Here is a 13,111-nt window from a genome sequence, read left to right on the forward strand (position 1 = left end):
TGTGAGGCTAGGATGCTGCATGGGGTCGAACCGACAGGTGCGTACTCATGATCAGAAACAAAAACAACGGGATTTTAGTTATTGTAGTTCGGCCAACTTATCACGGTCAGCAGTTGGAGCTGCAGCAGTGCACACAACACACAGAGGCATTAAGCAACATAAAAAAAGATAACAACATTTTTAAAAAGCTGGCTGAGAATGACTGACTGAGAAACAATGTCGGACTCTGTAGTTTTCTCTGGTCCCCTCCCCAATCAGACCAGGAGTGACATGTTTAGCCGCATGTTCTCCTTAAATTGCTGGCTGTCTGAGTGGTGTCCCAGAAACGATGTGGGCTTCATAGATAATTGGCAAACCTTCTGGAGGAAACCTGGTCTTGTTAGGAGAGACGGCATCCATCCCACTTTGGATGGAGCAGCTCTCATTTCTAGAAATATGGACAAATTTATTAAACCCCCCAAAATATGACTATCCAGAGTTGGGACCAGGAAGCAGAGTTGCAGTCTTACACGCCTCTCTGCAGCTTCTCTCCTCCTGCTACCCCCCCAAAAACCCATCTCCATAGAGACTGTGTCAGCTTCCAAAAAGACAAAAAACAAACTAAAAACCAGCAACAAACAACTTAAACATAAACAATCAAAAAGAAAGAACAGTACAGTATCCACATCTGAACCAAAGAGTAAAACAGTGAAATGTGGATTATTAAATATTAGGTCTCTCTCCTCCAAGTCTCTGTTAGTACATGACTTAATAATTGATCAACAAATTGATTTACTCTGCCTTACAGAAACCTGGTTGCAGCAGGATGATTATGTTAGTTTAAATGAATCAACACCCCCGAGTCATTCTAACTACCAGAAACCTCGAAGCACAGGCCGAGGGGGCGGTGTGGCAGCAATTTTTCACACCAGCCTATTAATTAATGAAAGACCAAGACAGACTTTTAATTCATTTGAAAGCCTGATGCTTAACATTGTCCACCCCAGCTGTGAAACTCAGAAACCAGTCTTACTTGTTATCATCTATCGTCCACCTGGGCCTTACACAGAGTTTCTGTCTGATTTCTCAGACTTTATATCTAATTTAGTTCTGAGCTCAAATAAAATAATTATTGTGGGTGATTTTAACATCCATGTAGATGCTAAAAATGACAGCCTCAACATGGCATTTAGTCTGTTATTAGACTCAATTGGCTTCTCTCAAAATGTAAAAGAACCCACCCACCACTTTAATCACACTCTAGATCTTGTTTTAACATATGGCATAGAAACTGAACATTTAACAGTGTTTCCTGAAAACCCTCTCCTGTCTGATCATTTCCTGATAACATTTACATTTACAATAATTGATTACACAGCGGTGGAGAGTAGATTTTATCAAAGTAGATGTCTTTCTGAAAGCGCTGTAACTAAGTTTAAGAATATAATCCACCCACTGTTATCATCTTCAATGCCCTGTACCAACACAGAGCAGAGCAGCTATCTGAACGCTACCCCAACAGAGGTCGATTATCTTGTTAATAATTTCACCTCCGCACTACGTACGACTCTGGATACTGTAGCTCCAGTGAAAACTAAGGTCTCTAATCAGAAGTACCTGACTCCGTGGTATAATTCTCAAACACGTACCCTAAAGCAGATGACTCGTAATCTGGAGAGGAAATGGCGTGTCACAAATTTAGAGGATCATCATTTAGCCTGGAGAAATAGTTTGCTGCTTTATAAGAAAGCCCTCCGCAAAGCCAGAACATCTTACTATTCATCACTGATTGAAGAAAATAAGAACAACCCCAGGTTTCTCTTCAGCACTGTAGCCAGGCTGACAAAGAGTCAGAGCTCTGTTGAGCCAACCATCCCTTTAACGTTAACTAGTAATGACTTCATGAACTTCTTCACAAATAAAATTTTTATCATTAGAGAAAAAATTACCAGTAATCATCCCACAGATGTAATATTATCTACAGCTACTCTTAGTACCATTGATGTTAAGTTAGACTCTTTTTCTCCAATTGATCTTTCTGAGTTAACTTCAATAATTACTTCCTCCAAACTATCAACGTGTCTTTTAGACCCCATTCCTACAAAACTGCTCAAAGAAGTCCTGCCATTGATTAATTCTTCGATCTTAAATATGATCAACCTATCTCTAATGGTCGGCTATGTACCACAGGCCTTCAAGCTGGCTGTGGTTAAACCTTTACTCAAAAAGCCATCTCTAGACCCAGCAGTCTTAGATAATTATAGGCCAATCTCCAACCTTCCTTTCATATCAAAAATCCTTGAATGAGTAGTTGTCAAACAGCTAACAGATCATCTGCAGAGGAATGGTTTATTTGAAGAGTTTCAGTCAGGTTTCAGAGCTCATCACAGCACAGAAACAGCTTTAGTGAAGGTTACAAATGATCTTCTTATGGCCTCTGACAGTGGACTCATCTCTATGCTTGTCCTGCTAGACCTCAGTGCAGCGTTCGATACTGTTGACCATAATATCCTATTAGAGCGATTAGAACATGCTGTAGGTATTACAGGTACTGCACTGCAGTGGTTTGTATCATATCTATCTAATAGACTCCAATTTGTGCATGTAAATGGAGAGTCCTCTTCACACACTGAGGTTAATTATGGAGTTCCACAGGGTTCAGTGCTAGGACCAATTCTGTTTGCATTATACATGCTTTCCTTAGGCAGCATCATTAGAAGACATAGCATACATTTTCACTGCTATGCAGATGACACCCAGCTCTATCTGTCCATGAAGCCAGATAACACACACCAATTAGTTAAACTGCAGGAATGTCTTAAAGACATAAAGACCTGGATGGCCGCTAACTTTCTGCTTCTTAATTCAGATAAAACTGAGGTTATTGTACTCGGCCCTGAAAATCTTAGAAATATGGTATCTAACCAGATTCATACTCTGGATGGCATTACCTTGGCCTCCAGTAACGCTGTGAGGAACCTTGGAGTCATTTTTGACCAGGACATGTCCTTCAACGCACATATTAAACAAATATGTAAGACTGCTTTCTTCCATTTGCGCAACATCTCTAAAATTAGAAATATCCTGTCTCAGAGTGACGCTGAAAAACTAGTTCATGCATTTATTACTTCCAGGCTGGACTACTGTAATTCATTATTATCAGGATATCCAAAAAACTCACTGAAAAGCCTTCAGCTAATCCAAAATGCTGCAGCAAGAGTACTGACAGGGACTAGAAGGAGAGAGCATATTTCTCCTGTTTTGGCTTCCCTTCATTGGCTTCCTGTTAAGTCCAGAATTGAATTCAAAATCTTGCTCCTCACATACAAGGTCTTAAATAATCAGGCCCCATCTTATCTTAATGACCTTGTAGTACCATATCACCCTATTAGAGCACTTCGCTCTCGCTCTGCAGGCCTACTTGTTGTTCCTAGAGTATTTAAAAGTAGAATGGGAGGCAGAGCCTTCAGTTTTCAGGCCCCTCTTCTGTGGAACCAGCTTCCAGTTTGGATTCGGGAGACAGAAACTATCTCTACTTTTAAGATTAGGCTTAAAACTTTCCTTTTTGCTAAAGCATATAGTTAGGGCTGGACCAGGTGACCCTGAATCCTCCCTTAGTTATGCTGTAATAGACGTAGGCTGCCGGGGGATTCCCATGATGCATTGAGTTTTTCCTTTCCAGTCACCTTTCTCACTCACTATGTATTAATAGACCTCTCTGCATTGAATCATATCTGTTATTAACCTCTGTCTCTCTTCCACAGCATGTCTTTTATCCTGTCTTCCTTCTCTCACCCCAACCGGTCGCAGCAGATGGCCGCCCCTCCCTGAGCCTGGTTCTGCCGGAGGTTTCTTCCTGTTAAAAGGGAGTTTTTCCTTCCCACTGTCGCCAAAGTGCTTGCTCATAGGGGGTCATATGATTGTTGGGTTTTTCTCTGTATCTATGAAGCGCCTTGAGGCGACTTTTGTTGTGATTTGGCGCTATATAAATAAAATTGAATTGAATTGAATTGAATCATCAAGTTTTGAAGTTTTCTTCAGTTTGTCAGTAACTTAGCGACAACCAGCTTTGTTTCTCCAGGAACAACTACCAGCTGGTGCCAAAAAATGTGAAAGGATAAAAAAATAATACCAGTAACAAAAACAGATATGAGAAAAGCATTAAGTGACCAACTAGCAGGTAAGGACCTTAATCCACTAAACAATGTGAGACATGCTGCAGAATAAGACCGCTTTCCTGCTTTCCACTTGTTTAAAGCGTTCGCCTGACCAGCTGCGTGAGTTTGCTACCCAAAGGATACGCTACTGGCTTCCACACAAGTTTTAAATTATGGTGTTACACACATCATCATTCAATCAAAGGCCCAAACAGTAATCTCTCCAAATGCTACTCTGCACCACTGACACAGATATCAGCCTCCTGAATGGCAGCCAAGCTGACACAGCACTGTATAACAAAGTATATAATCATTAGGCCATAATCATACAGTGACTGGAAGCCAAATATCCCAGTATCAGGGCTGGCATGTTAATGCTCCCTAACTGATTCGACTCATTTGCCATGCTGATTTGTTGTCCAGTTCCAGCTCAAAGCTTTCTGCAATCCTGTGTTACTGATCGTCCTGTAGGCTAGTGAGAGGAGGCTACAGACAGTTAACAATACAGAGTTTGTACACACTTTTAAAGAGAGTGTATATACTTAGCATACCCTTGTAATATCTTATGTTTCAGGAGGCAACGCGCTTTTAATGTCTCAGCAAACACTTTGAGTGAACAGATAACATCTCAGCACACACCTTTGCAGATAGAGACTGAATGACTAACGAAATGTTTAAAGTACGACTGAACAATGAACACAGTCCTGCTCAACAGACATATTCATCTGCCAGACTCTCACAAAAACACAAATAATATAAATTGTAATTTAACTTGTTTGAAGATAGGATTCAAAATCTTAAAATGTGTGTTTTGATATCACACAACTGTGTAGGTTTTACATTTTGGTGGAAGAAGATATGTGAAGAAGATATGTATATACATTTGAATTAAGGTTCATATAATTATTTATCATGGCGCTGATTATCGTTTTAAAATACTCTTACCTGGAGTCAATAAAATTCAGCTTACATACATCAAGTTCCTTAAAGGTCAGCTCACTGATTCATTGGCCAAAAACTGACAAAAAGTCTTATACCTGCAAATTTCTTAAAGCACTTTTAAAAAGAAAATACAGCAGTCTTTCTTTAAAAGTAAATACCCAGAGAGTGAGCTGCCTTGGTGGAGGTGTCCGCCCTCTGAGACCTTCTTGTTGCTATAATGCATCGTCCTTCACTGGACCATCTTTGATTAATTTGATTCAAGCCCATCATGTTTTCTTCCTCTTCTTCTCATTTCCTAGTGTATACGTAAATGTCAACAATGCAGTACTTCTGTGTGCTCAACCCTAACAGCCACCATCGCATGATCATGGTCAGAAAGTCCAACGTGGGCACATGGAACTTCTTATTAAGCTGATTTCTCTGATCATTGCTGTCATCATCGACACGTATCACACACTCACTGCTGCAGAAGAAGCGCCCCCAACCCCACTCCCCTCATGACTCCCCTCTATGGTCTCTGCAGTTTCCCCACGAGAATAACGCAGCTGACACAGAGCCCAACACACTCAGTCTCACTCCACAGCCTACAAAGTCCAAATCTGCTGCTAACAACTTGGTGCTACAACCCTCAGGCAGAGCCTTTGGACATAACTTACACCTATTCAATGTGGCTGATCTCTCTCGCTCTGACTTTGAACAGTTAGTCTTCGTTAAACAGCTGACTCCAGTCATTCCTATCGTGTTTTTCTTGCTATTAGCTCACTGGCCATTGCAGTCCTCAATAACTTTCAGCTACAGCGAGTCTCTCGTACTGCAGATGAATCAACTTCAACTCCAGCATCATAGCCTGCAACTTTATGGCTTTGGTTCTGTTCTTGAGATCCACTGTGAGCAACAGCACTGCTCTAAGCAGAACCGGAAGCAGGTGGAGACCTGCTTTATGTTAACAACAATGACTACAGAGACCAGATGCTGTCCAAAATGTTGGCTTTGTTGTCCATAAGAAACACACTTGGGAGACAGAATACTAATAATTTATTACTTGTCCCGAGTTCTTGGTTAATAAATTACTTCTATCTGAGAACCTCAAAGGTTCGCTGCTGTTGCTGTAGGAGAGTCTTGAAATCTATTATGACGTAACTGGAAATGGAACTGGAGATCTTAATCCTAGACCAGCGGTCCCCAACCTTTTTTGCACCATGGACTGGTTTATGTCCGACAATATTTTCATTGACCAGCCTTTAAGGTGTCACGGATAAATGCAACAAATTAAAACCAGTACAAGTACCAAAAAAAGAAGATTTATTCATAACACACGGGAAAAGACCCAGAGAAACCGAGTTAATTATAAAACCGATTAAAAAATGATGCTAAAAACTGATTTAAAAAAAACCCCTGAAGACTATGAATTTCACACCCCAGCCTCAATTCTTGCTGCCCGGTACCAAACGACTCATGGACTGGTACCGGTCCGTGGCCCAGGGGTTGGGGACTGCTGCCCTAGACCATAACCTTCTAATCCAGTAAGAGTCGCGGAGTGAGTCGTGCATTCAGGAAACAATGTGTGCTCAAAAACTGGACCTGTTCGGATATTAGGTTATTTTTGCACTCTACTAGAGCAGCTCTGAAAAATAATAATTTACAATATCGAGGAGAATGTCCTTCAGTTCATCCCCCAGCTAAAATAATCAGTTTTTAGCTCCTCCTCCCTTTAAGCTCCCTTTATTCTGCCCAGCAAAAGATTTGAACAGGAAATGGGCGGAACTGTGTGCCAGAGATCACCATATTAGGAATATCCCTTTTCTGTGACATCACACAGACCATAAGTTTAAAAAAGCTGTCTGAAATACAACATTTAGAGCAATCTCAAGTATGAGCTTCTGGCTAACAGGGATTACCTGCACTTACACTAACCTCATTATCTGAAACCTTAGGCATATCTAACATGAGCGGCCACAAACAGCACAATAGGTCCCCTTTAAAAAGAATATATTTATAGGACACTTGACTAAGGTGTTTACTGTACAACATTTTCTGATCATAATCTTTTCATTTCAGACTATCATCGCACCAAAAAAATTGTAGAAAAGTAAACTAGTTCTGAAAAACATGCTGGTATTCATGCAGCATGATGAACCGAGTGTGTCAGAGTCGACCGCATTACGTTAGCATCGAGCAGCATTCTCGCTGTCTTACAGAGTAGGAGGAAGAGTGTGTGTGGGAGGGGGTATTCCAACTGAGTACATGATGTAACTCAGCGTAGTATACAGGTAGTGGAGCAATGAGTCAGTGTGCTAGGGGATGCAACATGATAACCTCCCAACGAGTCAACATCTGTGCAAGCGGCTCAGTTAGGAGCTTCTTATTTTCTCAATGGACACTGGAAATCTGCTCTTTACATCTGTCTGTCTGTCTCTGAATGCAGTTGTTTGTTGCTCCTGTTAAGAGGCCTGCTCTGCAAATGCTCTTCTCTGACATCTGATCCCCTCAGTCGTGTGTGTGTGCGTGTACAGTATGTGTCTGCGATCTCTGCTTGTTGCGTCTTGTTTCCTGAGGATCTCTGAATCCAGCACAATGCTCCCTCAGTTATTAGATCCTAAGTGCATTGCGATGCACGTCGTAAACATGCTGTAAGCGTAGCAGAAAACAACACTGACGCTGGTGTAATGCTGTAACACAACGCGCTTTTACCACGAGGTCTGTTCTGGGAGTTAAAATACCGCCTCGAGTTACAGTATTTTGTCTCACGACATTTCAACGCTAACTCTTGCACACAGACAAGCCCCAACGTTAAACCACCCCCTGATTTTTAAAATTCTCCTCCCATGCTGCTAAAACAGCTCTGACCCATCGGCGCATGGACAAAAGACCAGTGGGCACGTTCTGTGGCGTCTAGCACAGGACGTTCCCTGGTGCCTGTGACATTGGCAGGAGTTAAAAACACAGGAATGTGGGGTGTTTTGAGGTTCAGGGAACATCTGCGGCTGTCCTGTTGGTGGATGGTGGATGGATGGTGGATTCAAACCCAGGGCCTTATTGCACCACCATGTTGCCCCTGCTCTGTTTGGCAAATATGAAATTATTCCACCACTGAAATTCTTGTCCGGTTTTCTTTCCTGAACATTTCCTGACTTTACAAGATCTCAAAAGATAAGAAAAAAAGGCATGCAGCATTCACACAATGAAGCCTTTATCGCAGCTTTACACATTCCCACACTACAAACTTGAAAAGCACATCCATGCCAATAAAAGCCTCTTAAACACATCAAAGTATCAAATATCTAAAGTAAAATCTCCTACGATTGCCACTCTTTCTCCCTGTAATGTTGCACAGTTGATCTGTTGGTTTAAAAACATTAAAAATAAAGTTGTATCCGCGTCAACATGTGAGAAAGAAAGAAGGAATGAAACAAGAAAAAGTTGCTGTTTGTTTGAATAATGAAAAGGAGGTCAGTGCCTGAAGGGGCGGGGCGATGGTGAGCGCTCTGTTCAAAGTAAAAGCACTAAAAACAAAAATGCAGAGCTGCTACACAAACACACACACACGACTGCTGACTGTGGCGATGGAATGAATGGTAAGGCAGCAAAATGCAAGTGTGTGTCTGTGTGTGAGTGTGTGTGTGTCTCCTGTTTGCACCTGCAAACCTGTAAGTGCAGTTTATGGACAGCAGTCAAACACTTACATCACACACAAGCGCTGCCACCATGAAACACAGCAACAAAAGAGAGACGTTTTCATTACAGCTTGACAATCTGTGTCGAGTATGTTTATATCTGTGTGTATATAAAGGATGTTGAAGGTCCTAAAGCGTGAACTGGCCCTTTAAGATGATCTTCACTACATCTGCTGAAGGTCAATAAGCTTAACACTAGAAATATTATGGAACAGCTTGAGATTTTTTCTTAAGATTGAGACCTTTAAATTAGTAAATCACAGAAAAAGCACGGATGGGCATTTTCATCAGTGTCATGACCACATTATGACTTCCTTAAAAAAAAACAGCAGCCACTGATTTGCCTTTTAAATATAGCTAATATCTGTTTGCATAAAGATTAGGCTTCTAATAGTGTCCAAATGTTTATGTTGCTGCATAGCTACACCTCAAACAGAGACATTACAGGGACACTAAAGGACTGAGCTGCAGCTTCCCCCACTATTGAAAAACATGCTCGGTTAATACTATAATGACTGTGACAAAGCATTTACAGAGAACTATGTGTAGCAGAGATATTTGCTATCTGCAGAGTTTGTCAGATTAATGGTTTTTATGCCTTTTGTGCAAAAGTACATCAGTCTAAATCAGGGGTGTCGAACTCCAGGCCTCGAGGGCCGGTGTCCTGCAGGTTTTAGATATCACCCTGGGTCAACACACCTGAATCAAATGATTAGTTCATTACCAGGCCTCTGAGAACAAGACATGTTGAGGAGGTGATTTAGCTATTTAAATCAGCTGTGTTGGATCAAGGACACATCTAAAACCTCCAGGTCACCGTCACGCGAGGCCTGGAGTTCGACACCTGTGGTCTAAATACTACAATACCCATGACCTCTAGGAGCCAGTGCTGTGGAGAGGGAGCCAATCGCAGCTGCTTAATTTTATCGCATGAGATTAAAAAAAAATTCAAAACTGATTTTGATACACAGACTTAATTTCCTGACAGAATCTGAAGAACCCAGTTGTTCTTGTGGAAATGTAAATAAGGATTTAAGTTAACTTTCTTACCAGGAAGTTTTATTTGCACAACCTTACACCGTTGACTTTTTTTAATTAAAAAAATATATATAACCATTAACACCATTGTTAATGGTTTGAGGATTGAATCTGATGATTTTGATGGTAATCCAAGCTGTAGAGGCGCTCCAGCTATGAGTCACCTTACATTTTCTGTGGGAGAAATGAATGGGACTTTACTGCTGGATCAGGATTGCCCAAAATAGCAGCCACCACTTTGCAACTATATAGCAACAGTGAGGCAGATCAAAATAAGCAAACTTTAAGTTCTATGGTAACACTGCAATGAAAAGCACTCTGTGAGTGCCTTCATTGATCCATTTCATTTGTAATTTTTGCAGTTAGAGCTTATAGTTAGCTTTCCAAGACAAGGAAATGATCTGTGGGTGCTGAAACTGATCATAGCCAATATTTTCTTGCTGAGACGTAGCTGATATGAGCAGGAGTCCAGGATGGCATTGAACAAATGGAAGTTTATGCCCACAACCTTGCAGGAACATGATCTGCCCCCCTGCCTGCTGTCTGACTGACCAGTGAGCTCCATCCACCCTCCAACCGGTTCAGGCTGAGTGAAACACGTTCCATATTACCAAGCTTAATACAGCATTTATGCACACAGACTTTTGGCATAAGGTCAAGGGTTCACAGGATAACCCTGCTTACTGTATAGGGGGAAAGTAGAGGGGATACCTGCTCCCTGTTAGAGCCAGCACAGTGCAGTGGAGTAATGCCAGTCTTGCTGAGGGATTATTGTGTGGTGATGCTATCATCACAACCACTCTCCCACTGTCTATTTATAGTTCACAGAGCTCTCCCTCCCTCTCTCACTCTCTCTCTCTCACTCTCTCTCTCTCAGTCTCTGTCACATTCTCCATACTGAATGCCAAATGCATTAGAAGGTCAGGAAAAACAGAACCACTAACCAGTACTTAGCGGTTTGAGCCTCAGAAACAAGTACAATACCTGTCCTCTGTCTTACACAGATTTGTACCCTGAGGTTTGCAGACTTCTTATGTTCACTTCTATGAGGCCAAGAATGCAACTTTCACAACTGGAGATTATGACACATTTGTAGGTCAAGATTTCTGCAGCTGGGAGCCAGTTTAGCTCACAGGGTGAGCAGGTGATGCTGCAAGGCTAAACGTAGCAGCCTGAGTCTGACTCCGACCTGTGGCCCTTTGCTGCTCGTTTTCCCAGGTCTCTGCCTCTTCCTGTCTACTCTTCTACTCTTGACATGAGGACAGTCAAAGAATCCTAAGTTTGAAGTGTATGGAAGAATTACAGTTGACCAGATCTGACTAGTGATTATATCCTTTTCTGATCTAACCTGTTAACATATACCAGGTCATTAGTTACCCATGCTGTGTTGCAAGGGGTAGAATTCGTGTTTGGATATCATACAACCCCAAGAAAGAATTTTTTGCCTGCTTGGACAGCAGGAACATCTTTTAGTTTCTTAACATCCACAGACCGCTGACCTGTTTAGGGTTAGAGGTAGGTCCACACCTTCCTCTTTAAATGGAATTTTACCCCAGTAGAAATGCATGTCATTTTTTATGTAGCATGTGGCTTAAAGGGAACCCTGACCCCATCCCTGAGTGGCTTGCTGGATATAAAGAGGCAAAGTTCATTTCCATAATGACTTAAAACACCTGAACAGATAAGTGTCCAGAGGACTTTCAAGGTAGCCGCTCAGTGGTGAGACTTGCTTCTGGAAGGGCTTTGCATCTGTTCAGTGTGGCTACTGAAACGTTTTTGGCCCAAAGCGAGTCCAGATTTGATCATCAAGGTAGCTTTTAGCAACATGGTGTTATCTTTACTGTGACGGTCAGGTTCATGATTATACTAGATCAGGAATTTCTGCTTTTTAGTGTACTGCAGGGGACTGAAAGTACAGCAGAGTCTTGAAAGTAGGGAAAGCGACAGCTCATGCTGGACGGTTTGCTGATTTTGCCTGCCAGACGGGCCACAGTGTCTGAGACCCAGGCTGGGAACACTGAAGAACCACAGCACCTTAATCTGGATTAGCTGCTGAGTTAGAGGCCTGGATGCTTGTGTAATCCCTTTGCCAAAATTCCACCAACCAGCCCCGCATTGGCCATTTGACGGCAGGAGTGTTCATTCAGGCCGGTCAGCCCGGGCTGCACTCAGATATGAAGGTCTATGCTCCTAGTGAGCAATGATGATTTAAAATACCCAATAAACACGATCCTAAACACGTGTTTCTTCCTTCGGTTTGACATCGACGGCACATAAATTATAAGTACATGTGTGTATGAAGTCCAGGCACGAGGGAATACTGTGCCGCACTGGAGCAGCGCAGCAGCGCAGCGCGATCTGCCTGTCAGTCAGTCAGTGCTGGTGTGTGAGAGCTTAAAGACAACTCGGTTATATAATGAAGGCAGTAGCAGAACAGCAAATGAGCGCTGATTCTGTGTGAGCGTCAACTGAGAACACCGCGGTGAGTTCATCCAACTCCAGAAGAATCAGATCTCCCTGAAAGCCCTTTAAAACTATACCCCCCCCCCACCCCCCCCAAAAAAAAAGTTCCTGAGCTCCCTTCATGATTAAGAACTTGAAGTGACGAAGTGAAGCCTTTTAATTAAACTTTTTAAACACGCAAAAATTACAATGAGCGATGTTTCATTTGTCAAACATAGGCCGATTTCAAGAGCATCGTCATTTCACACGTAAAACACATCTGCGCGCTTGACCTGTTATGCATTATCTTTCAGCAGCATGTTCGCTCCAATAAATCGCTATTTTTCCAGTGAAGTTTGACGCTGAACTGTCTACGCGCGTTATGATCGTGCGTAACGGGAATTCCACGCTGCGCTTTTCCACTTCTGACAGCCTCTGCTGATGTACACAGGCAACGTACTTGCTCCTTCTTTGAACCAGTTTATGATGGGTTATTATTTTTTTTCTTACAATGCTGAAAGCTACTTGTGGATATGTTTAAGGTGTTAAAGATAAGAAGACTCATAGAGATGGAAACATAAACACAAAAATACATCACTTACGATCACAACCAAGAGGAGCCCCAGACTCTTTGTACAAGAGTTCATGATGCAGTTTCAGACACTCACCCTGTATGGCAGATCCGTCCAGCACGGTGCTGAAGTAGAAAAATGGATTTGAAAAAATGGACTCTGAAGCTTCTGTGATGGGAGAAAGGTCACACGGCCAATGCTGGGATGTCTAATTTCTGTTCTACCTAAAATCTGGTGGACTACGTACGGGCTCAGTCCAACGTCTCCAATGTCAGGCAGACCGCCGCCAATGCGAAGTCTTGTAATA

At 42.2% G+C, this 13,111-nt stretch overlaps 1 protein-coding gene across 1 annotated transcript in view; it reads right to left on the reverse strand.

The window, feature by feature from the left end:
• sertad2b (SERTA domain containing 2b) overlaps positions 1-13,111 on the reverse strand; it is a 44,491-nt gene extending 31,380 nt beyond the window's left edge. Inside the window, exon 1 of the mRNA XM_084949416.1 lies at positions 12,901-13,111. The gene's annotated coding sequence lies outside the window, so the exon portion shown is untranslated. The remainder of the gene's footprint in view (positions 1-12,900) is intronic.

The sequence above is a fragment of the Perissodus microlepis genome, chromosome 13 (assembly GCF_051167445.1).
Source record: "Perissodus microlepis isolate ML-2025 ecotype Zambia chromosome 13, ASM5116744v1, whole genome shotgun sequence".
Taxonomy (NCBI): domain Eukaryota; kingdom Metazoa; phylum Chordata; class Actinopteri; order Cichliformes; family Cichlidae; genus Perissodus; species Perissodus microlepis.